The sequence below is a fragment of the Camelus dromedarius genome, chromosome 20, assembly GCF_036321535.1.
Source record: "Camelus dromedarius isolate mCamDro1 chromosome 20, mCamDro1.pat, whole genome shotgun sequence".
Taxonomy (NCBI): domain Eukaryota; kingdom Metazoa; phylum Chordata; class Mammalia; order Artiodactyla; family Camelidae; genus Camelus; species Camelus dromedarius.
In genome coordinates this window covers 19,097,025-19,123,219 of record NC_087455.1, presented here as the reverse complement: position 1 = coordinate 19,123,219, position 26,195 = coordinate 19,097,025, and the positions used below count along the sequence as shown (strand labels likewise).

The window sequence follows — 26,195 nt, the reverse complement described above, 5'->3', positions numbered from 1 at the left end:
CTGAGTTACTCAGCACCACTAGCAGCTCTCGCTGCTCCCAAGCACAGGTGTGCTCCTGAAGGTGACTCCATAGAAGCCGTTTCAGGTAAAACGCTTCACGAATCCCAGACACTCCACCCCGGAGTAAGACGCTATCCCTGAACCCTGCTGCCCCAGCCAAGCCGTCTCTAATTTTATTCCTGATAATCTTGAAGCAGGGTGACCTGAAACAGCCTGAAAATATTCAAGGCCAATACTTGTTCCAAAAGGCAAGTCGCAAAACCTTCCATAAAGCCTTTTCTGAGATTTGTCCTTTCTTATGTTTATTATTTAAAAAAAAAACAAAACCTTTTTTTTTTCAATTGAAGTATGGTCGATTTACAATGTTGTGCTAATAATTTCTGGTGTACAGCATAGCATATTCCTTTACATATATATTTCTTTTCATATTCTTTTTCATTATAGGCGATTTGTCCTTTAATGTCGCTAGATTTGACAATGTTTCGGCATGGAAACACAAAGAGGGAAAAGGGGAGGGGAGAGGAAGAGAGGAAAGAAATCTGAGATTTCTCAGCTTTGTGAGTGCTCGCAAATTGCAGACCAAGTCATTTGCCCAAGTTTGTCACCAGATAGCTCAGATCTGTGAGGAAGGGTGGGGAGTACTGTCTATTCTAAACAAACAAACAAACAAAAAATATCTTTATATCAACATAGCCTCTGCTTTTGTGACTGAGGCTTTTAAGAACAAAATATTCCTTTTCTGAAAAAGCCGACTATGCGAGGAACAGTATTTCAACCCCAAGTGTCCCCCCTCCCTGCCCCTGCCTCCAGCAAAGAAAGCTTCAGAAACGCAACACCTATCAAATATTGCCTCCAAAATGGCAGATTGCTAGGATTTTTAAAAGTCCGACTTTCTTTTTTTTTTTTCTCTTCTTTTTGACATTTAGACAGATTGAGTTTGAGAGAGGAAGTGACTCTGAGTCCAGACTGCCCCGCACCACTGTCAGAGGAAAGAACTGAAGTCAAATGAAGTGACAATCTCCTGTAGAATATTTAACAGAGCGCGAGGCAGAGGAAAATGGCAATCTGGGAATAGACAACTGAGCCCCAAAACAGACACAGACTCCAGTGCCAGAACAGATGCCAAGTACAGTAGATCATAAAATGGGAAAATTACCTCTGCCCCGTGGGCTGTGTGTTGACACAGAGGGGGAAAGGGCTCCCCAGCAGCCAGCGTAGCTGGCTCTCTACTCCCGCTCGGAGTGATGGTTGTCAGGGACCCTGCCAGCTCCGCTTCCTGCTCCTCTCTGTGTTTCCACCGGTGACAGAGCTGGTAAGTACCCGCCTTCGTGACCGCCACGGGTCGCGGTGGGATTCGTGACAGACAAAGCTCTACCCTGGGCTCTTAGGTCGGGTTGTGTGGGGGAATATTTGCAAAGCTCCTAGTTCGTGGACAACTCGAGGCGACTAGGGACATTTAGAGTTCTTTCTCAAGGAAAGATACGATACATCGAATGGTGACAAATAATACACCCCCTTCTAGGAAGCTGCCACCTTCTGGGGGAAACGGGTAAGAATGCTGACGTGGTGTCTTGAAAAGATGTAAAGGTTGAAAAATTGGCCAAACCAGCCCTCACTGTGTGCTGAAAGCCACAGAGAGAGGAATGATGCTTCCAGGGGGAGGCGTCTTTTAAAAGAAGACTGCCACCTCATATTTATGATGGAACTGGGAGAGATTTACACTTGAAGAAGTCCTGTTTGTCTTTTTTACCATATGGGTAAAAGAGAGCAGTCATTTCTCCCGCCTCCTGGCAAATGTTCACTGAATCTTTGTGCTGAGGCTTTCTTGTATGCACGTGACTGCATTGAAGGCTGGGCTAATCATGAACAGAAAGAACTAGCAAAATTTTTTGTCCTAGATTTCTTTCTTCTTTTTTTCTTTTCTTTTTCTCCTTTTCCTTTTCCTGCCCTTTTCCCTTCCATCATTTCTTCTATTTTTTTCCCTTTCAAAGTTGAAGAAACTGTAATATTTTACACAAAGGGAAAAAATAAATAAATAAAACCAGATTAAAGAGAGAAAGGTTTAGGTGGATAAATGAATAAGGAAAAATGACACACACACACACACACACAAAGCCAAAAGAAATCAAGACAGGAAGTTTTCCCGGAACCGTTATGTTATGGGACAGTATGCATTCAAGAACACATATATACACTATGGAAAGTTTTCCACTAAAAAATGATTATGCTTGATTCCTAAGCTTAGAAAAAATGAAGTGATCTTAAACCCTGGCTGAAGTTTTTTCAGGTGTGTGAATCTATACAGTTTCAGTGAAAAGAGAGTTGCTCTTTGTGAAAAGTTTAAGTTGCTATGATTTGAGACAGAAACTAGGAAGAATGGTTTGCCCCGAATTTCTATTCAAATCTTGTGGTTTTCAGGATAGGAGTTTGTCCAGTCTTGGTGGAAAGGAACTTCGCATTTCAAAGAAGAAAAGTTTATAAAAATTTCAGAATATTTCTTCATCAAATAATCCTTATAAAGTGTTAATTGGTAAGTTGAAACTAGTTTTTCTTCAGAGTCACAGAGATTTAAAAAGTGTTAAGGGGACAATTACACTGGCAAATTAAGTTGGATACTTCTCTAATATAAAATGCTTAAAAAGCGTTACCGTACTTTATGTGAACCAATGTATAACTTGGAATATCTTTTCCTAGTAGAACACATTGATAAGCATAGGAGGAATCTTTGGTATGGAAACTGAAATAATTGTTTCCATTAATAGTGAGATTACATTTATTAAATAAAATTCAGAAATATATGGGAAACTAGAAAATAAAAGGCTTCTCTGTTGTGTAAGTACAGTGGCTGTTGCCATTTTGATCTGAATCCTTTTCTTTATTTCTCTATGAATTCATTCTCTTTGCTATGTTTCAGTTGTAATTATACTGCTTACACAATTTAATAATGATAATAATAATAATAACATCCACAAGTAATTAGCAGCCCTAATGTCCCACATATATCATGTACTTTACATTTAATCTCTAAAATCATCTAAAGTAGGAGGAGGAAGGGACCGAAATTCAAACTTGCCAAAGATGACATAGCCTGTCAGTGGCATAGCTGAACTTGAACTCAGATTCTTTTTCTATGCTCTTCTCATATCATAACATCTGCCTGTTGAATCTGAGAATAGCTAAGCCTCAATATGAGAAATAAATGACCTTGTACCTACAAGCATTCTTCACTTTTAATAAGTACAAATTTCCCCCAAACAAGTTTCAGCACAACGTAACACTGTGACAGAACCGTGATGGGCATTTGTGACAGTTTAAACTAAAAATCCAAGTTAATCTGTCGTCGTTCGGTTTTTTTTTTTTTTTTTCTGGCTAACAAAAAGGATTTGGGTTCATGCTAGAGTATGCCCAGGGGTGAAAATACACATTTTTTAAACTCTGAGAGTTCTACATTTATTGCTAATTCTTTATCTTACATATTGTTCTGATTTTAATTTTGATGGACTTGTAAGATCCCATCATGGTATTCCCTTGTACTGTGTTCTTGAACGTTAATTATATAAAAGTAGAACAATTTTCCTGCACAAAGGAAAAGGATGGGGAAATAGAGGCTGCCTGACAGTCTCAATTATTCAGTTTCCCAGTGATACACAGGGCATTATTTGAACCTGTAGCAATTTGCTGGCACCAGGAGTATCAAAAGCATATTCAATGGATGAGAGGGAGGATAACGATTCCTTCTATTAGATGGGCAATTGACCATCTGCTTCAGAGGGTGGTGTTTAACCTGCAGGTAATCATGGGGAAATAGCTTGATGATGTCTGTCAGACTTTGTTTTTCCCTGGGTGGGGGCGGGGTGGGATGGGAGTGGTTAAAAGTGCAGACATACGGCTGCCCTCCCGTCCTGTTAGAATCACGGGCACATTCAGTAAGTTTTTAAGCACCTTCTCCCAAAACCAACCAGAAAAAAAAAAGGTGCTGTGTTCAATATTCAGTTACATAAAATTAAATTTAAGCTGTGTCCCCTAATACTTCCTGAGCAAGATAAGTTCCAGCGTCAGATTAAATTTGTAATGTGTTACTTATATTCTTCCATTCCTTTTATTTTTTATTTTTTTATTTTTTAATTGAAGTATAGTCAGTTTACAATGTTGTGTCAATCTCTGGTGTACAGCATACAGTTTCAATCATGTATGTACATAGATTCATTTTCATATTCTTTTTCATTATAAGTTACTCCAAGATATTGAATATAGTTCCCTGTGCTATACAGTAGAAACCTGTTGTTTATTCTGTTCCTTTTGAAGGCACCATCTGAGGGCTAAAACTCTTTGTGCCAAAAGAATTATTTTGGAATTTTTATTTCTATATTATTTCAGGCTTTGGGGAAATTATTCAGAGCTTTTATGAGATATAGTAAAATTCTGTGCACTTTTGTGCAAGGATTATGCTTTTGTCAATTGGATTTCTATCTTCTTATGTAGTCCAGCATAAGAGAACATAATGCTGTTAGATAACAGACCTCCAGGTGGCTGCAGCTGAGGGAGGAATTTTGATTTTTTAAGATAGTAAGTGATCATGGGGTCATTTTCTTTGTGTTTAAATGTTTCTTTGTTTTTAGTAATGGAAATTTCTTTGACCCAGTCTGAAAGTTATTTTTTTATTGACAAATAAATAGCTGGAGAAAGAAAGAAAGAGGCTATTCCCATATTCCCAGCTAGAGCAAAATTTACCCTCATTGCATAGTCTTGTGCAATAGCTTAAAAAGCGTCAGAAACATCTAGTGCCTGGAATTATCGCAGTTCCTCCTTGGGCTTGGGTATTTCAAAACTCAGAAGCATGGAACATTTTAGAGGCACCGAATTATTGTATTATTTCCCCCAATACTCCCAGCAAGTGCCACTACCAGCACAAATGCCATGATGGCTGTTTTATAAAGTACTAATTAATAGTCATTTATTCATTCATTTAGCAAATATTTGGGGGCCGCCTGCTCTGGGTCAAGCCTTTTTCTAGGTTCTTGGAAATGCAACAGTGAATGAAAACAAACACCAAAACCCCAATACAAAATGAGAAAAAGAATTCCCTGCCTTCATGGAGCTCACACAGTATTGAGGCCAAGAGGCGCTAACGAGATAACTAAGACACCCAGAGTACAGCAGACAGTGACAAATGCTAAGAAGGGAAAAATAAATCAGAGAAGGGGATAGAAAATGCTGAGAAGGGGGTGCTGAAATTTTAGGTACAGAGACACTGAAGACCCCAAAGGAAAGGGATGAGTAATGTAGCTGAGGAAAAATGACACTAAACACATGCTGTCCAAATCCGGTGGCTGCTAGGCTCATGTGGATACCCTGTTGGACAGCACAGATGTGGGGCAGCTCCATCACTGCAGAAAGTTCTAGTGGATAGTGCTGCTCCCAGCAGAGGGAACAGCCAATACAAAGGCTCTGAATTGGAGAGCAACGGAAGAAGCACCAAGGAGGCCAGTGTGGTTTAGCTGAGTCAAAGTGGGGGAGGGAAATAGGAGCTTGTCGGAGAGGTAAGGAGGGACCAGAGCACACAGAGCCTCTCGCAGGTCCAGGGTGGACTTTAAGGTAGTGCTCTGAGCAAGACAGACAGCCTTGGGAATGTGTTGAGTGAAAGAGTGACATGATCTGATTTGTGTTATGTCAGGTCACTCTGGCTGCTGTTTTGAGAACTAAGTAAAAGAGGCCAAGAACACAAGCTAGGAGACCATTGAAATTATCCAGGAAGAGGTGACGACAGTTTGAAACAAGAGGGGCTTTGTGAGAAGTGGAAGATTCTACGTATGCATTGGAGTAAGATAAAGGCATACGATCACCCGGGGAGCACTTAATACAATGTTGGTTCTAGACCCCCACTCTGAGAAATCATGATTTGGTTGAACTATGATGGGACATAAGAGTTTCTATTTTTTTTTGTCCTATGCAAATTCTGAGCTGGTGCCCATTCTTGTCTCCCAACATGTACCTGCCCTGCATCCTGCAAACCTGTTGAAATAACTTTGGATGCATTTAACATTAACAGTGCAGCTGATGGACCCTGGGTGCATTTACAGAACTGAAAATGCATCACTGTGAAGGATGAGATACTTGACAAGATTTTTTTTTTTTTCTGTTCATGTGTGATTTCCCCAGAATTTAGATAAAAGACACACAGCTGGTGTTTAAGACTAAGTGAGATGCCATTTCCACTTTTTTTTCCCCAACATGGTAGCTATGTTTTGGCAAACAGATTATGGACATACATTTCTCCTCTAACAGTTCTTTTAATTTCTCCTTATAAGATTAAACCACCTCATGATCTATTTTTTCTTTTTCTTAAAGAGTACTGCCTACAACTCCATGATGTGACACTTTTATATTCAGTATCAACAAATACTTATAACATTGTATAAATGTTGAACAAATATTCACTTTTTTTAATATTCAGATTAAATCAAACGTAAACCGAACCAAACACAGCTTCATTTTTCAGATACAAATAACTTCAGGTAAGAATTTTCTGCCCCCTTTCTCTATCTTTTGTTTTCTCTTCATTACCTTGGAAGGTGAGATGACAGTAGACTTCAAGGAGGAAATTGGAGGAAATGCATTTAAGAGAAAGAATGAGTGACGTTGAATCAGGTTGAAGTGAATAGTTACAATTTGCCAACAGTCTGGCATGACTGCTCTCACGATGTAACTATGAGAAAAAAATTGCTTTCAATTTTTACATAAATCAAGTAGCAAATGAAAAGAACAAATAAATGTAATATTGCCTTTAGGATTATCTACAGATAGATGAAGGACCATGTGGGAACGATCTATTGGAAAGTGAATAGATACTATGTCTAGGCAGAAAAGATGAAAATTAAGGATGGCTGAAATTCCCCTTTCAATGAAATTTCCCTGTTTATTATTAATGATTTTTTCCTTTTGTTTCAAACAAGATCTTAAATATACCCCAGGGAGAATAAACTCATGTAGTCACATTCATTTCAATATGAATTAATTGATCAGATCACTTTTCTTCCTGGCAGAAAATCCTGGGAAGGCTTTAAGTATTTGATGTCAGAAATTTGAAAAGCAAGGAACAGAAACAAAGACAATAAATCTCACTAATTTTTAGGGTCCAATTCAGAGAATAGTAAGAATCTGTATAGAAGTAATAATTTCTGGAAACTCAGGTTGTTTCGTGGTGCATTCGGAAATGCAGAGGAATTGAGTACACTGTTCACCAATTCCTGTATCTTTCCTTTGACTTGATCTATAGGGTGGTGACTAAGCCTGGCAATCACTCAGGGAGCCAATAGCATTGCTTCCTGAGCTTCTGAGAAAATGCTTTCGTCTTCACCCCTCCACATCTGGCCAGGTAACTTTATAAAGGCAATAAGGATGACAGAGAATCTTGGGAGAGGCAGGGAAGTGGAGGGTATGAGGGCAGGGAAACCTGGAGAATCCATCCTTCTACTTTTTGGTCCCATAACTCCCCTAATATTACCCTCTGGGTCAGCCACCACTAATTTTATCCCGCCTACCTGTAATATCCATTCCCTTTCCAATAGTTCATTCCCATTAAGAAGTCTTTACGAGTTGGCTCCTGGAAAAATATTGAGGGCTTTACTATATTTCTGAGTGATGGAAAACATTCCTTTAATATATATAAGTAATATGAGAGCAGGTCTTGGGAGGGACTTTGTATAGGAAGCCATGCAAACTGAAAAAACGAGTGTTTCCCCAGAGGTGAAATAGTAGTCCTATTGCAGTGTAGCAAAGGGGTATTTGTTGTACCAAACAGGCATTCTCACCAAGCAGGGGTGCACCGATTGGCTACAAAATACCCTAAATTATGTCTTAGACTAAATTATTTGTCATTGAGATGGCTTGCACCATTGATTTTGATTTTTCAAAGGTAAAGACAATTTTAAGTGCCTGGAATAAAAAAAAAAAAAACCCAGAATGTTCCTGGAATGTTTTAAGCATTCTATATATGACCCAAGAGTAATATATGTCCTAAGTATTTCTCTATAAAGATATTCCATTAAAACTTTGTTAAGCAGTAGTGAAAATGGAACGAAACATCATATTCCCAGCGATTCAAGTTCCATATAACACCAGCTAAAGTTGGGGGAGCACTTACTCTGTTAGCACGTCACATGCATCGTCTCATTTAGCAAGCAAACACCTCAACTCTACGAAGTGTGATTATACCCATTTTTCTGCTGAGGAAACTGAGCTATGAGGTCACACAGCAAGTAAGAAGCCAAGCCAGTGCTGCAGTCCTAATACTAGAATACCCAGGTTCCCTTGTAGCTTGGACTCCAGGAGAAGATAGATAAAGGGCAATCAGAAACTTCCATCACAGATCTACTCGGATATCATCCTGGTACCTCCAGGGGTTCCATCAGTTCTGCAGTGGACATGACTGGGCAAACATTTGACTATTAGCTTTCAGCCACTCTCCAAGGCTCTCGCTGACTCCTTCTATTCCCCACAAAGACGGCCATCCTCTCTAGTCCCCTCCTGTTGTCCTTGTCGTAAATGTTCTCCCCGTGAACTCCTCACTGTAGACCAAGCTTCCTTGCTCCTTTGCATCTGGAACACTTAAATTTATATTTAACAGTTTCTACTCAAGACTCCCAGTTTTGGCAGAGAACGCTTTTTCCTTTGCCCTGAGCTAGAACCTAGTTTTCCCTGAAAATATTGTCTCTGTGGCTTGTGAAGTGGAGGCTCACCTTTCTGCCAGACCCCTGGGCCAGCGGTGTGGTTAGCATTGTCCTGGGTCCCCGTCACTAACTCGAGCACTCGTTCCTCTCCATCCCATGCTGGGTCCCCAGCTCCATCCCACCTCCGACAGTCCTCATTGCTGCCATTCAACACGCTCCTAGTCACACCCCTTTAAACCCATGATTCTGAGACCGACATATATACAGTTTCTCTTTAAAATAAATTTATTGATGTAAAAAGAAGACTACATTTGAAAGAATGTATTTCAGGAGATACAGAGTTCTGCCAAAAGTAGTGAAGGCTGGGACACTTAGACATAACAGAAAAAAATACCCCGGCTCTTAATAAGCATCCAAGAGCCTACATCACCTGATTCGTGCCTGCATCACTGCTTTCCTGACCCTTAACACCTAAGCGGCGCAGAACTCTGAGTGGTTAAGAGAGCATTCCAGGCCCCCTTCAATCCGTGCTCATGCTCCCTCTTCGTTGCCATCCCATCCCAGACCAATTTATTTGGCTAACTCCTGGCCTTAAGACTCCGTTCAATGGTTATTTTTCACAAGACCCTTGACCCCAGCAGGTTAGCGGTGGTGGGAAGAGGAATTTAACTCTGTAGCCGGCTCTGTCATGCACTCCCTTTGTGGATGCACAATCATCTATTACATGCCGGTCTCCCCCACAAGACTGTTTAAAAGGATGAACTATGGTGTATTTTTCCCTTTCCCGCTCCAGCATATAGTGGCGTGCAGAGCACAGAGCATGCGTTGGAAGAACGTTCCTGCGACGAACGGCTACCGCCCAAGTCCCAGGGGAAAAGACACGCTTAGAACTACCTTCTCTTTCATTGTTCCCTTTATGTGCCTTCGTCACTAGTGCAAGGTCCTAAATGTGATTTCCAAGTTGTAATTTTGAATGTCAGAGACAAAACTGATGTCATGATTATTTTTTCCAGAAGCGTGACTGCCTTTTACATTTAGGGCTGAGCTGGGGAAGCATACACTTGAAAGTTTCGTTTGCACGCTCAGAACATTTAGAAGTGCCCCATTCAAAAACTCAAATGCTCTTAAAGTCCCCAGCTCTTTCACTATAAAAAACACTCCTGGTAGGCGCCCCCTGAGTAAAATAAATGTAAAATCAGGATGTATCAGAGGGCACATTCATACATTTTAATTGAACTGCTAACCTAATCAGCTCCATCATCTGATATATGCCCTCTGCATTCTCATTTCCTGAAGCCAAGAGCAAGGAGTGTGCCTTGTTCCAAGACGTGCATTACATGAGTGCCGCTTAATCAGCACATAGAGGTTTTTGTCTCTCGATATATTTCCTTCATTCTCTTGACTCCACTCTGCCTTTATTCTCCCCATAATTTCCAGAATCTTTGTTAGGCTCCTACTGAGAACTCCAAACATAAAGGGGGTATGTTTGGCCTTAAAGAAGACAAGTTCTGTGATCTCAGAGGCATTTGCCATATGGACTCTTACAGAGGCAGACACTGGAATGCTTTCTTAGAAGACTCCGGAATGTTTCCAGAGACACAGGCATGCAAATTAAAACTTCGGCAAGGGCAGGGCTGATTTACTGTACGTATTTGCCAGAGGCTTTACCCGAATATTTTGCAGTACGAATTGTAAACCTTTTTTTAACAGGAGCAAGGAAGACATTATAAGCCTCCTCGTTACAGAGACAAGAGTTGGGGGAAATAAAAGGATGTACTTTTAATATATGTTAATGTGTGTATAGTGTGCCTCCTCTCATTTATTTTATTGGAAAATTTGCTGAGCAAAAATAAGTGAAGAGAAAAAGGTTTTCAATAAAAGAAGAAGACAATTTCAGTGAGCAGGAGGAGAAAGATAATTTTTGGAGGCAGTGGCTCTGTAGAACGCTTTAGTTAGCACCATCACCACAGAGAAAAGGTTGGAGTGTTTACCAAGTTCTCAGTATGCTGTCAAATGGTAGCAGGGCATCACCAGAGGGCCAGAAGGCAGCGCTGGCATTTCTGCTGGTGGAAGACCAAGAGACTAGCAACAAACCTCTTGAAGTTCAAGCAGGTGCTGCAGCTTTAATGTAACTTCAATTTTCAGAGCCACAAGTCCCAGGGAAGTTAATGAATTGTGGTTTTACAAGAAAATATACATATAAATCATCACCTGGCAGTTCCAAGAATAAAAATGAACAGTGAGTTGATTAGCAAGGACTGCTTCCCTGCCATCCTCTGCCCCACTTCTTAACTCTCGGCAAATGTTAATATGTTATACCTAAAGCAATCGTCTACATTATTATTTACAAACAACTATTTGAAATTATAGAACAGAATGGGCTGCACGAACCTGACTAGACTATACATAAAACCACTCCCTGATAATGTTTATTGACTAGCAACAATTTAAAGAGTGTACAAATTTGCATATTGAAAGTTCATAGAAACAATTATCTTTTAAAAAATCCAGTGAACTGGAGAACTTGTGAGAAGATCACATTTTTTAAACCAGAAAGAGAAGCATTTGTGGAGCTGAAGTTAATTCTTGGAAACAATGATTTTATGACTTGGTATTCGGAATCCAATTCCTTTAATTAAATAATTAGTACAGTAGAAAAATGCTGGGCAAAAATTTTAATGTGTCATAAAAGTGTTTAGTAATATTTGAAATTTGCTGAAGCAGAACTCTTCAATATCCCAAAGGATATCATAAAATTATGAATTTGGCTTCTACATCAAAAAAATCAGAACTTTTGAAGCTATAGCTCGAACATTAGTTTTCCGAGCAGAAAAATGTATAATTAATTAGTAAATAAAAGTTGAAAAATAAAATGGGTCAGAAACAATTTCTCAAAAACTACTCAATAATTCAAAGGTAATAGGAAGTACACATTTTACCCCAAAATTCACACAAACCAAAATAAAAAATACGCACATGCATTGTCAGTCGCCAACCAAGTTGGCATAGCATTTGTGAAAAATAGTGCATAAGGCAAAACAAAAATGTGAATAAAGCATTAAGGACTAAGGACCAATTCTTAACGCTGAAGTACTGGTGACTAGTAGATTTTTGTTACCAGGAACAGTCTTCCTATAAACATTTTACCAGAATATTCTACTTTAAATCATCTATTGCTTTAAGCAATAATTCATCCGTCCAACACCTGTCAATTCACCTATTTCCTAAATCTCCATTAGGCTTGAATTCTCTGCTTTTGGCTGCTGTGTACTTACAGCTGTTGATCATTAAGGTTACAGCTGGCCTGTAATGAAGTAGTCTTTGCAAAAAGAAAAATTATTTATGTTTCTTCTCATGTTCCAGTGGACATTAGCTAAAGCAAGTCCAGAAGCAGATAGCCAGCCCTGTCCGTGCAGCTGGTTAGCAGAATTACACACTGGCATGGAAATCACTCTTTCTGCAGCTAATTTGGGTTTACAAACATCGAATAGGGAATATCATATGTTGTCAGCTAGATTCCCTAGGATTTACACATGTGGCAAAACTACTTGTCTGTATATTTTTAAAAAAACAAAACAAGTATTTACATGTATTTGGAATAAGGACTTTTCAAAATTTAGCCATGTAGGTGGTGGTAAGTCCTGGATGCCAAGTCTCCCTAGATTAGTATCAGCGTGATTTTATGCACAACTGCTTGACAATAGACAGTGGAACAGGTTACTACATCAGTGAAGTAACCCAAAGTATGCAAATGGAAACAAAGACTCTTTTTCTCTTAAATAAGTCCTGAATCAGGGTGAAAAAAATTTCCATCTCTATCAGAAACTGTTTCCTAAAGTGATGTCATTGTTTCTCTACATATAAGTCTATGAAAGTCAGAGAACTGACACAGTAGAACTTAAATAATTAATACCTGTAATCATGACTTGTCATGTCACACAGTCGTAGTCTTTCTTCATTTCATCCCATCATCAGCCCAGTTACCCAATAATCGTTGAAAGCAGTACAGAGAGCAAATTAAAATGAATCTACTTAGCATTTACCAGATAAGCCACAAATTAAATACTCTCTTAAAAGAATAAAAGCATTTCAAGTCTAAGAGAAGTCAGTGCTGGTTGATGAATATTCCCACTTCAGGTTGCCTTTACGTTATAAAATCTTTTCTTTGCCACACTGAAAATTGTCAGCAATCTTTGCCTTCTATCTGGTTCATCATGAAGGCCACACATGGCGCAATTTAACTGCTGACCTGGTCTTGGGATGGTAACAGGTAAAAAGCAAAATGAGCAAAATTTTAAAAAAAGGCAATGATAAAGTTTAAAACAAGTAACTCCTCTCTGAAAGAAAGGGGACAAACTAGAAAGATTTCAGGACAGAAAATAAAACTTAAATTGGAAGCTATTTTGAAAAGCAGATTCTTTGGTAGAAAAAAAAAAAAAGATGCCTGCAGAATAGTGCTAAGAGCCTGACAGTTGCCTATCTCTGGCTTTGACATCAATATTCTCAGCAGAGTTGGCTGCTCAGGCCTTTGAGCAGGACACTCAGGCTTCTGAATGCAGCAAACATTCCCCAGTGTAGAAGGAACCAGTTGGGAAATGGTGTTTCTCAAAGTGGGTCTTTTTTTTTAAGTCTTCATACTTATTACAGGCATCAGACATGTTTCTCCAGTTTAGTCAGGTTAACTCTTGTGCTGGGCAAATTCCAGTTTGGATACTGTGCTTTAAAAGCCATAGAAAAGTCTGGAACTCCATTTTGTGTAAGAGAGCATATGGCTTGAAACTAAATATACTTTAAACATATGAAGTGTATTAAATTAATTATTATAATTTAAGCGATTTGAAAAAATGCCTTCAGTTTTTATGACATATGCTTCTAATGATCCACATTACCTGTAGGTACATCAAAAGCATCGGGGTTCAGATTCTCTTCAGTAATTAGGGGGTCAAATGATACGCTGGCTGCGTGAGGGAGAAGAGCGCTGTGAAAGGGGGCCGCGGACCAAAATAATACCCTTCAAGACAGATGGGAGCCTAACCTCAAAACGTTCTGCAACTGCACCCTTTCTGAATACCATGCTTTAACGCTGCCAGGAAGTAGAAAGGCTGCATCTGAGAGCTGGATGCAATGCTTGTACCTGAGGTTAAGCAAAATGCCGGTCTTTGTTCAAGGGTTGTCCTGCCCTTCCGGGCCTCATTTCTACCTCCTGGACTTTCACACGTCAGATGTGTTTCCATGCTCCCCTACATCTGAGAGTCCTAATCTGAACCAGGCCCCCTATTTATTTATTTGCTTATTTATTCCACTAATATTTATTGAACCTCCGCAATACATGTTCTAAGCACTGCTTTAGGAACTAGGGAAATGTGGTAAAGAAGAGAAATAAGGTCGTTGTCCTCTTGTGTTTTCTATTCCCAGGGTCAGACAGACCCTGCCAAAGGAAAAAAAAAAGGAAAAGAAAACTAAGTAACTCCAGGTATGGAAAGAAAAATCAGAAGAGAGTGTGATTGGTGGGAGATGAGAGTTTCTAAGCTTGGGTGTTTCAAAGCAGCTGCACTCAGCAGCGAGGTGGCATTTTGTGGAGACTTCGAGAGTGAAAAGGCAGCAACGGTCTGTTTGAATCCTGGAGGAACAGCTGGTTGACAGGCCTTGAGCTGGAAATGAGCGGTTCAAGAGAGACTGAGAAAGCCTGGTGGCTGGAGTCGAGCACGCGGGGGGGAAAGGAGAAGAAATGAGGCTGAGTGTTGGGCAGAAGTGAGACCATATGCAGCTGTTTAGCCCATTCTGGGTAGGCTAGGTTTCGCTTAACTTAAAACAACAGCAATGACCATAACGATGCTAATATCAAAAGGTAACTCGCTGAGTGTTTACTGTGTGCTGGGCACCGTGTTAAGACGACCCATGACCTCACCTACTCCTTCTCACTGGCCCTGTTTCACAAACGGGAAAGTGAAGCACAGGGAAGTAAAGGAACTTCCCCCAAAGTCACCAGCTAGGAAGAAATGGAGTCGTTTGCTGATAGACACTGTCCCTCTTAAATTTCACATCAGTTGCAATCACCCAAAGGATAATTCTTAAGCCTTCTGTTTACCTCAGGCCCCCAAATATGCCTTATATACCACTCTCTGCAAGCCATTATATTCAGCACAGCTAGAATGCTGTCTCACACTTTTATATTTGTCTCGACTCACGTCTTACAGGGACCCGCCAGGTAGGAGACTCACGGTAAAGTGGGAAAGGCACCAGACTCAGGAATGACCGTTCTAGTTTGACAGGTGGAATAGCGTACTGATTCAGAGCACGTCTCTGGAGTCAGACAAACCTGACTTTGTGGCCTCAGATGAATTATCTGATCACTCTAAGCATCCCATTTACCTATTGCCAAAATACAGATATTAAGAGTATTGCTTACCTCCTGCAGGTGTTTATTCATTCATTCAACAAATATTTACTGAGTGTCTTCCACGTGCCAGGCACCATTCTTGTCTATCAAATGGAATATTTAAAAAAAACAAAAAACCCTGCCTTTATGTAGTTTGCATTCTAGTAGGACAGGTCGAGCTCAGACAAAATTAATATATGTTTAAAGGTAGAGCACAATGTACATGGTAGACAGTGCTAAGTGCTATGGAGAAAAAAACTAAAGCATTAAGAACGACAAGAAGAATCAAGGTGAGGAAAATGACTGTAGTTTAGGAGGCGAGCCCAGCTGAGGAATCACTGACAAGGTGACACCTGGGGAGAGGTCTATCAGGAAGCTGGAAGACCAGAGGCAGAGGCTGTGAGTTGACAGGTGGCCCGGTGTCCTGGAGAAGACCAGGGGAATGGAAGGTGGTGTAGGATCCACTAAGGCAGGGAAATAATTGTGGTTTCTCCTCAGAGTAAAATGAACAGCCGACTGAGGGCAGTGAGCAAATGAGTGACATAAGCTGACCTGTGTTTTGACAAGATCACTCTGGCTGCTGTGTTTAGAATGGACTGTGGGGGAGAAGATACAGGCAGGGCGGTCCCTTAGAGAGCTCTGGCCATATTCCAGGTGCGAGACTCTGGCGGCTCAAACCAGGATGGCAGCAGTGGAGGTGGTAAGAGACAGTCATATTCAGGATATATTTTGAAAGTAAAACAGGATTTGCTGAGGGATGAGCTATGAGATGGGAAAGAAAAAGAGGGCACAAGGAAAATTGCAAAGTCTTTGCTTATTGTGAGAAATATGTGAGATCCTGTATATAAAGCATGAAATGCAATCTTAGTACAGAGTGAGGGCTACCGGCCTGATAATTCTTATATCCGTTTCAACATGTACACTGTAATTCCTTCATCCAGTAAATGACCATGGTTCTATCTATATGATAGGTTTATAGTCAGGAGCATGAATGTCAACTGCAAAGTGGTTTATACCTTTCAGTGCTTACGATGGATGTGTAATAAGGTTTTGGGGCAAGGAGATCACACTTGGTCCCCATCAACAATGGACAGCAACTGATCGTACTTGGTCCTTACAGAGCCTTTATAGAAATTGCCCAAATGCTCAAGGGAGCAGAACTAGAAGCATTAGGAGGGAAGGACATAAAAACAGGTTCACCCATGAGGAGGGTGAGGGCTTTGGGGAAGTGACTAAGATAAGTCAAAGGCAAAGTCCCTCCAGCAAACCAGGGGGATGTTCAGGTGAGTGGGAAGAGCTCTCAGGGTTTCTTTTTGGGTTCAGATAAACTCAGGTTGAACTGCAAGTTTCTACTAATAAAGTTGTTAGTCTAGGGAAGCAAGATGAAATATAAAAGGAGATTTGAGGTAGCGAAGAGTCAATTTGAAACTCACCTGTTTAGAAAATCTTCGAGATCAAATGCTGACCATAAATCAGGAAGTAGATGTTTTACTTCATCTTTTTAGTCACTTTAGGATAGTAACACAGGGCATGTCATTTTTTTTTTTTTTTTTGCTTTTTACTGCCTTCCAATGCAGATCTTAAATTGTTATCATATATACTAGATAGACTAAGAGGGCCACTTTTACCAAAACTGAACTATTTTGTTTTATTGTTATTGTTATGAATCCTGTTATATCACTTTGTAACACATTCATGTAAAGTGTCTTCTTATATTTGAAGAAGTATATAGGATGCCTATCTGACTGTTAGCAGCAGGATTTCACAGAAACACATGATGGAAGTCACTAATGTTTGAAAAAAAGCTGAAGAACTGGGAGTGTAGCATCACTGACGATTACAATTTGCAATAATTAAAATAGTGGCTATCAGAATGAGTGAGAGAATATTCTAATAGGTTTTTTAAAAATTTTTTTTCATTACCTTACCTGCTTTGTAATAAAGCGATTGACAGGCAAGTGCTGAGAGAAAACCTGGGCCTCCACCTGCTGAGGCAGTTATGAAAACTGCCTGGCATTTTTAGCATCAGGCTTCTGTGGCTTTCTTCTGAAAGGTATTTCCCCTTGGAACTTGCATTTTAATAAATGATTATTTTTTCTGCTTGATTTCTCCATGGTGATCAAGGTGCTTGATTGAGCTTTATTTAAATAGGACATATGCATTGTTTCAAAGTTAGTTTTGCACAAAATGTGAATATGAATATAGCAACTCCCTTATTTATTTGAATCTCAAATACATTAGCATCTATTACCTTCTGTCTTTCATTTAGCTGTCTTGCAGTAATATTAAAAGAATATTACATGTGCCTGAATTACTAAAGAATTTTTTCAACTCTGATTTCCATATTATTCACTTAAAGCTAGCAATGTCAAATTTCCTTTAATGTTTACTGTTTCAACTTTAAAGTTTCTCTTTTTAATCAGAGAAAATCAAGTGGATGAAATACAATTACGATTTTCTCCAGCTACGTTACCTTTAGGCAATGCTGCCTTTCAGATTTGTAGCATCTTTTGTTATGCTGCTATGGAATTATGGAATGTATAGTTTTAGCTGTATGTTTCTAAAGTCAACAGATTAGAGATTCTTAGAAATACTATATACTTTGTGTATTGAAAACATTTCTAGCACCTAAATGTATTTGTTATATGTTTAAAGTTTCAAAGAGCAATAATTCTGTGTTGAATTAAAAACCTTAGGAAAGTTTGACATCTTGAGGGTGTATTTTTGAATTATTTGGATAGTATTTTAAATGTGAGAGGATATGTCAATTCCCCTTTAAGAATCACCAAAACAGTGTTATTAATTTCTTCCTTAAATATATTTTAAAACACAAAAAGTTACTATTGGCCTGAGATTAATGATGGAAAGTTTTAGACTGAAAGGAAAATTATTCAGAAGGTTGAGAGCAGTTAAAATTATAAATGAGAATCTTTAGGTCAAAGATGTAACAACTCAAGTCTCATACAGAAGAAAAAGTTTTTATTTAATTAATCTTAATCTTAATTTTCAAGGGAGATTAAAATGAAGCTGTTTTATTTTTTCAGAACTGGCTTAATTTTACTGTTTTGATTAATTTTTCTTCCGTTTTAAAAAACCATTTTATGACTTGGAAACAGTTGTAACTGACATTAGAAATCCAGACTATTTTCCTATAAAATTTCAAAAACTATTATTTTTTTAATTAAAAGCTTGAACTAACTCTTCAACCCTTTCAATTACATGGTTTTTCTTCCTCTTTACGAAAAAGAAAATCACCTTTTATGTCACAGACCTATAAATTCTGCTATTACTGCAATATAGCAAATAAAGTTAGTTTTTTTAAATGAATATTTCTAGTCTCGTAGAATCAGATTGCAGCATACTGATTCTGAGGTCTTGACAATGTGCTTATAAGTTTAGAAATCCTGAAGCCATCACTTAAGAAAAACCCTAAGTGCATTCTACACTATGTATATTACCTTTTAGGGAGGATGGTAATGCAGGTATTACTATCCAAACATTTAATGAAACAACAAGGAAGAAAAAGTTAGATACTCTGCAATTCTTCCACAGATAGAATTTCTGGCAATGATACATTGGCCCTTTGCAAAAGTCTAACTTGCTGTTTTTTTGATTAATAAGAAAACTAAAGTGCAAACTGGAAGAGAAGCTTTTAATTATATCAGTGGCTATAGGAGAATTAAAACTGGGTTAGGAAATGATCTAACATTATGAGTTCAATTCCGCCTTTTACAGATAGAAGTCGCACCAAATAACCTAGTTCTTTCATGTTAGAAAACTGAAAAACAAACTCGCCTGTTAAGAGACAGAGAAGTTCATCTGAGATCAAAATCATAAGCTGGGAGTTTTACCCTGGCATCGTGTCTAACTTACTCCCAGGCATTGGCCAAGTTACTTAAACCTCAAATGGTTCGTCTATAAAATGGGGATTACAATAATCCCTTGCCCTGTGATGATGTGCAGAAATTGAAGCCTTGCTCTCAATGCTTTTTGAAGTTCTTCAGTAAGCAGTAAGGCATTATTCAAACATGTGTGGAGATTATCATCTGGAAGAAAACAGCATGGAGGGGAAAAAAAATCAAATCGGTCTGTGAGCAAATGTGATGACTCTATTAGAGATTATGTATATGATTTCACATACACAACATAGTACCCGAGTTCTGTCTGCTTCGAGTGATATTAAAAATAAAACGAAGCTTAAGAAAGATGTTACACAAAATGAAAAATTAAAAGCCAAAGATGGAACGAAATCTACTTAGAACTGATCGACAGAGAGAAAATACGGGAAGGTGTTTTGTGTTCTAGAAAGAATGATTGCAATAGATGAATTACTCGGGCAGAACTGAAGCCACAGACTTTAAGGGAAACAAGGAGGGAACTGGGGTCTGCGGGCACTTTCAGTGCAACTTTTAATTACACAAACCTGTAGTCACACAGTTTCTAAAAAAGGGAATCTATGCAAGCCGAGGAAGTCCTCCAAAGCCCCCCCTTGCAGCATAACTCGTCAAATCATTGCTCTGAAACGTAACAAGGACACTGAGCAAGCACAGGTCCCCACTGTGCCGAGGAAGTGTCCACTCTGTCAAAACAACAGCAGCGACTACAACCAGAGTAACAATAAAATGAGCAGCGTCAGCTCGACTTCCATTTTTAAAAAGATGGTTGTAATAACTTCTAGTCTGGTTCTCCAATCTCCGTTAGAACATATTTCAAAGCAGGCACAGGATTTTTTTTTTTTATGGCTTTCTATAAGAGGGATACAATTTTCTTCCAGTTTTGAAGCTTTCAATACCTTGTCTTAATGAAAACCATTCTAAAGTGCTTTAAAAGCAAACAGGAATAATTCAGGCTAAAGAAACACTCCATCCTGATAATTGAACAGAAGCGAACGTTCAGAAGTAAAAAATACATAATTTTTCTTAATTTCTTAAATATATCTATTTTTCCCCTCCCTTTGGCATAAGGAGAGCCAAATGCAAAGGGCGTGGGGCTAATTTTCATTTACAAACACAAAATTTTCCTTCGAGAAGTGTGTATTTTCTTAATCGTTGATAATAAAAGGCATCTGTGCCCGTCTTGCGATTGAAGAGAGCGAAATTGTAACACATACACACACACACACACACACACACACACACACACACACACACACACACTTCTCTCTTCTCTCATATGTTCAAATCTCATTAGAATAATCATCCGGCACCTACGAAATGTAGCCACAAGCAGACACATTTTATTGAAAAAAAAAAATCTTTCCGTGGACATCTTATACTATTAAACTTAAAAGATCCCAACTGATGGGGGTGGGGATTGCCCAGAGCACATGCATTAGTCAATACGGAGCCCAGTGCTTTGATGTGTTTTGTCTATTGCAAGCCAAGTTCCTATTAATTATAGGTTGCTTTACCTTTCCACACATAATTTACCTTTATTACATGTAAAATATATTTTATATTATGATTATACCAGAGCCAGGCTAGCTGATGATTCTCTTTTTCTGCATTATGTGATGACAATAACTGCTGTTACAAAACCCAACATATTTTTGGTGAGGCTGATACCCAAAATATGAACGTCTCGGAAACACCTTCAAGAATAATCTCCAGGAGGTAAAAAATGAAACATCATTTTGAGACCATGCCATTCAACCCCATATGATTCCTTTTGTTTACCTGAATTTGAATGAGGTCAGCAGAGTTTTTGTTTTCTGTTTTACACAAAACCAAAAACCCAGTCTAACCACAATTATACTCATTCACGCAAATTTGAACCCTGCGTGGTTTGATTTTATGAACTAAAAAGTATTCAAAATCTACTGAGTTAATCTAGTTCTTATTTGAAGTGCTATAATATATAAAATTTGAGCCAAAAAATACCATTTTGCAAAGAAATATATTTTTTTCCCTTCAATATTCACTGTGAGTACATGAAAGACTTGTATTTGAAAACACTCAAATTTTTTCCTGCACTTTCCCCAAAGCACCAGCAAGGTACAGAGCATGGGAATAGCAAGGAAAATTCCTCACAGAAAATATGATTTTAATAGTAAAAGTCAAATCTGTGAACTAAACAAACCTTTGGTTTCAGTTTACTTTAGTCAAAGGGCAGAGACTAAAAAATTATTTAACTACCAATTGAACAGTTGACTTTTAAATTGGATAATGCAAGAAAAGATTTTGGATCTGGTACATTTTAAAACATAATTAAAGTAATATTAAAATAGAAAGTACAGCATTTTGTTTATTTTCATCATCATTAAGTTTGTGACCACTCAATTCATGGAGTATGACATGTAAAAGGAAAAACTCAGTCGTCCATCTGTGAGGATTCTGCCTGCCTTAAACGCAGTAAGATTACCACTGGCAAAGTGTAACCCCCGCTTCCCACCCCCTTATTTTTATAACATAAATGTTCTTGCAGATAACACCATCGCTTTTAAAAAATACAGATTCTTCTACCCCCAAAAAAGTTAATGTAATAGATGCCAGGGCTCCTTTATCATGGATATAATTCAAGTGCAGTAATTGCAATTAACTAGCATAATTAAGGGTTGAACTTCAATTTCAAGAAAGCCAACTGTGCTGAAATGTGTGTGTGACTCAAAGATTGGTGATACTCAGCTTTCAAAAGCCACCGGATTATACGTTTCCCCGAAGCAGCCACATCTATAGAATCAGTACCATTTTGGGGCAGTAACAGATAAAATACAGATCACAGGACAAATGTTGCCCATATGGCTTTACAGAGGAGGATGTGTGTGTGCTGATCTCTTGTATAGTGGCCCCGACTAAGGACCCAGGACAGCAGGGTCTGCCCTAGCAATAAACCATAGCTCAGCGTACAAGACAAAGCCCTTCTTTTGTTCAAACCACGTCAAGACATGTCCCTGCTGGGGACTTAATCTGCAACAACTTTGAGACCTCCTGCTTCTACAGCTTAATTATTTAGGCTCAGATAGACAACTAGATACACGAACATGACCCTAGCAGCCAGACCGGTTACTCTCTTCAAATATTCAATTGACCTTCCAAAGTAAATATTTCCCCCTAACCCCTCAGCCACTTATTTTGTCTTAAATTGGTTGCTAATGCCTTGAAAAGTCTCCTGATATTTTGCAAGCAGCTTTAAAGTAAACATCGCCCGACTGTATCATTTTAGCGCTTACTGACTGGTGCACTGATAGAAACTGAAGCACGCAGGAGAGGTCCAGCAGATTCAGCATTCTGTAATTACACCAACCTTGTTGGCTCAAAGGTAAGTTAAAGAGATCTTTGCAGCAGGCTTACGAATCTGCAGCTTCTACGTTAGCAGAGACCTCGCTTTGTTTTATGCCAAGAGGCCTACTTTGAAAGAATGAGGCAAGAGTGAGTGGAGAATATTAACACCCTAAGCAGAATAGGATTGGTCTGAGGCATGAAAATATAGGTCAGAGTCGTTTCCACAGCATAAGTACCACTGGCGACGTCACTTCCACCCGGAGCATTTGGGAAAACACGAGCAGCAAGAAGCATTTAAGTGGACAGCAAACACATCTTGTCTTAACAAGGCACTTCGGGTTCCATTTACAATCTGTTGAGCTTAACATCACTCAACTATACTGCTTGCCTTAAAAAAATAATGTAAATGAGCTAGAAGTTGAGCAGTTGCTTTGCCTGTTTTTTTTTTTCTCCTTTTTTTTTTTTTTAAGTTTAGATAGTAGGGCACAGAAAAGCCAGAATGAATAGTGAAAGCCAGCTGTATTACTTCAGTATGTAGGAATCAAAAAGAGCAGAATTAGGTTTATAACCTTAGTGGCCCATTCTAAAAAATGTTGTTTGGAAGCAAACACACCCAGTATGAATCCATTCCATTTCCGATGAATTGAAATGGTGGTAGCACGGAGAGTAATGCCTCTGCTCGGGTTGTAGACAGACGTTTTCCTCCATGGGAGTACGTAACCCCTGCTGACACTAACGGGAGTGGCACACAGGCGGAAGGAGAGATTAGCCCCCTTTGTCTGTTCTCACTCTCATTTCTCTAGAGTCCATTTTACAACTCCAGCTTCAGACTGGTGGAAAACACACCCTGTGGATTGATAATGGAAAAATGAGATTAACCAAGTGAGCAAACCGCCCTCCTTCCTTCTGATGTGGGAAGCTGAACAATGCAGTTGGGAAAGGATCTTGCTTTTTTTACCTTTTCTTCTCATTCTTTCTTTTCCCTCCGTTACCCGCTCCATTTAAGAATCTCTTCATGCTTGTAAAATGCTCTTTCTTGGTTCATGGCAAAGAGTAATAAAATCATTATAGTTTTCCTTCGCCAAAAGGTACTTTAGAGACTAATCTTAATTTAGATCCAGACACGGCTAAGTCAAATGCATCAGTGTTGGGAAAACGAATTAAAAGAGAGGTCATTTTTCTTACTAATTTTTTAAAAAGGTGTTGCAGATTGAAAATTCCTTAGGAATCATTCCTTAATGCTATGGCTACATTACACAGTCATAATTCTCCCTCTTTGACACTTGGGATTTCCAGTGGCTTATTTTAGGAATCTACATTAGGACTTAATTTTTTACGTACTGGTTCATACCAAGGCTGAGATTCCCTTTACTGGAGTGGAACAAAAATCAAATTTTCAAAATAACTATGCTCTAAAGATTCTCACCACTCAATAGGGAGAGATGGCCCCCAAATAAAAACTTATTCTTTAAAAAAATATCCTTCAGAAAATATTCGCAACATAGTAAACATTGTCTTCCTCACAGAAATAAGCAGTCTAGAAGGAGTTTGTTAAGTTGTCCAGTTCTTTGTGTGCTTTATTTACATCTTTTCCCCTTAAATGAAGCAATATGTTTGTTTATATGTTTTGATCCAAAGGGAAAACTGGTAAGATCTCAAACTGGAGACTACAGCCTTCATTCATAGATGAAAAAGGAAATAAAACCCTCTTTCCATTACTAAAAGCCTATTATTGTGTGAGCACAAAAATAATGGAATGTAATGAAGTGAAAATTCTTTTTTCTTATTACTTTTGAATCCATAATAACTAAAAGGTCAAAATGCTAGTCAAATCTGGGACACTGTAAGAAAACACATCTTAAAGCTGGACGTGTTACAATGCAAGATGAGACATTAAAAGAACTAAGATACTGATGATCTGTTAACAGATTCCATTGAGATAGTTAGACCCAAGGATGTTTGCTAATGTTTTTATTCCCAAATAACCTACACTTTGAGTAATTCTTCTTTGTTGTCTTTTTTTTTTTTCTTTCTTTTGCTGTAAGTACCCCTAGAGGAATCTGTGTAACCTAGCAGCTATGAGGAACCCAAGGAGCCTCTGAGACAGCATTGCATGGATTCTTCGTCCGTGAACAATTTGTTTCATCACACACTAGGACACCCGTTTTGGAGGTACTTGTCATCACTCTGACTGCATAATATGAAAGGTTGCCAAGAGTTCTTCGCTGCTTTTCAGATTCACTTGTCATAAACAAAATATGTGATTAAGTGCCATTTTCTCTAAAAGGAACTCGATTTGATTCTCTACTTGGGAACAAAAAGGGAGAAGTAAAAGAGTATTAGATCTTAGTTATTCCTTGCTTTTTTAATCCCCAACATCTAGAATTATATGAGCATAATGGGTATGCAGGTTAAATTGGGTACTGTCACATTTTTAAAGGCACTATTTTAATTTTTAAAGGAGTATAAGTGTTTTTCTACAGAATGCAACAATGTAAACCAGCTCCGGTAGATATATTATTATCCCTATGGTTCAGCAGATAAATTTTTAGTTTTCATAATCTGAACATGTTGCAGTAGGTTGGATTTTCAAAGATGGCTGCAACAATATCTTCCATCAACAATCCCTTCTTATGATGTGGTTTTCCCCTTCCTCCCAACAGGAGGTAGATTCAACCCTCTGCTCTTAAAACTGGGTGGGCTTTTGTGGCTATTTTGACCAGTAGATTAGGGCAGAAGCCACTCCTTGTGACTTCTGAGGTTAAGTTATCCCAGTGAACGCAATCCAACTATCCGAAGACGTCCATGCTGCAAGGAAGCCCAAACGACCATGTGCAAAGGGCCCACATGAAAAGGCCTGAAGTTACCTGAAGAGAGAGAGAGATGCCAAGGCAATCCCCAGATGCTCTGCCCCTTCCACCTCTGCTGTCACAGCGCCAGCCGCCATCTGACCGTAACCACATGAGAAACTTGGAGCAAGAACTACCCAGCTGAGTCCTGCCAGGATCTCAGAGCCACAGAAACCATACAAGATAATAAAATGATTGTTCTCCTAAGCCACTAAGTTCTTGTGTGATGAGTTACACAGAATTAGATAAATAGAACCACTGTAGATGACTTTAAGAATTAAGTCTCACAGTTTTAGAGCACTTTTGAGGTCGTTTGCAGGCAGAAAAATGTATTTTGTGCTTTGTAAGTTGGTCTTTGTTAACAAAAGAATATTACCATTGGGTAGACCTTGACATAAGTGAATCCATCATCAACAAACAAATACTTATTGCATAGCTGAGGCAAATTTCTAGCTCCTGTTCTACATCTGACAACTAATAGGAACACATTTAAATTAAGTGCTCTATAAATAATTGCTTTAAAATTAAGTTGAATTAGTATTTTCCACATAACAATTTTATTTTAACTAAATATGGTAAAAAAAAATACTTTTCTTTAAGATATTACAGTATTCATTATCACATGGAAACAGTCAGTCAAATATAAATTTAATTTTGTCATGGTGCCTTTAGGTCCCATTGTGAAGGTTACAGGAGCTGGTTACTTCCATACTGAGTGACCCAAGACTGCTGGTGCTAAAGGTGAATCTGCCTAGAGTCACTTGTCACTTTTTAGCCCATGGGCCCAATTAGGTTTCCACTCATAATCCGGTTTCTTCCATGTCCCAGGAAAGATATCCAATCTCATTAAACAGGAATGGATCTAACTGGTTGTGGATATATTCCAAAGATATTCTGTGCATGTTTAGGTTTTCCAGGTTGTTCGAAACTGTTGAAAAAGTACCTAATAAATAGAATTTTACTGTCTTAAGAATCACAGTCTCCTATATTTGAACAAAATGCTAACGTTTATCAATTTGCTTCAAGGTACTATTGAAATTCATCTATAAGATTCTTCAGCCAATAGTTGTCAAGTTTA

The 26,195-nt window shown here is 38.7% G+C and overlaps 1 long non-coding RNA gene across 2 annotated transcripts; it reads left to right on the top strand.

Moving 5' to 3' along the window:
- Positions 1-25,324, top strand: LOC116148918 (uncharacterized). 2 transcript variants are annotated; one of them, XR_010377042.1, is made up of 4 exons: positions 1-85; positions 927-1,312; positions 22,210-22,305; positions 24,314-25,324. It is a non-coding gene; the product is annotated as an uncharacterized LOC116148918 (long non-coding RNA). The 2 variants fall into 2 exon arrangements; XR_004132508.2 differs by lacking the exon at positions 22,210-22,305.
- Positions 25,325-26,195: the final 871 nt, after the last annotated feature.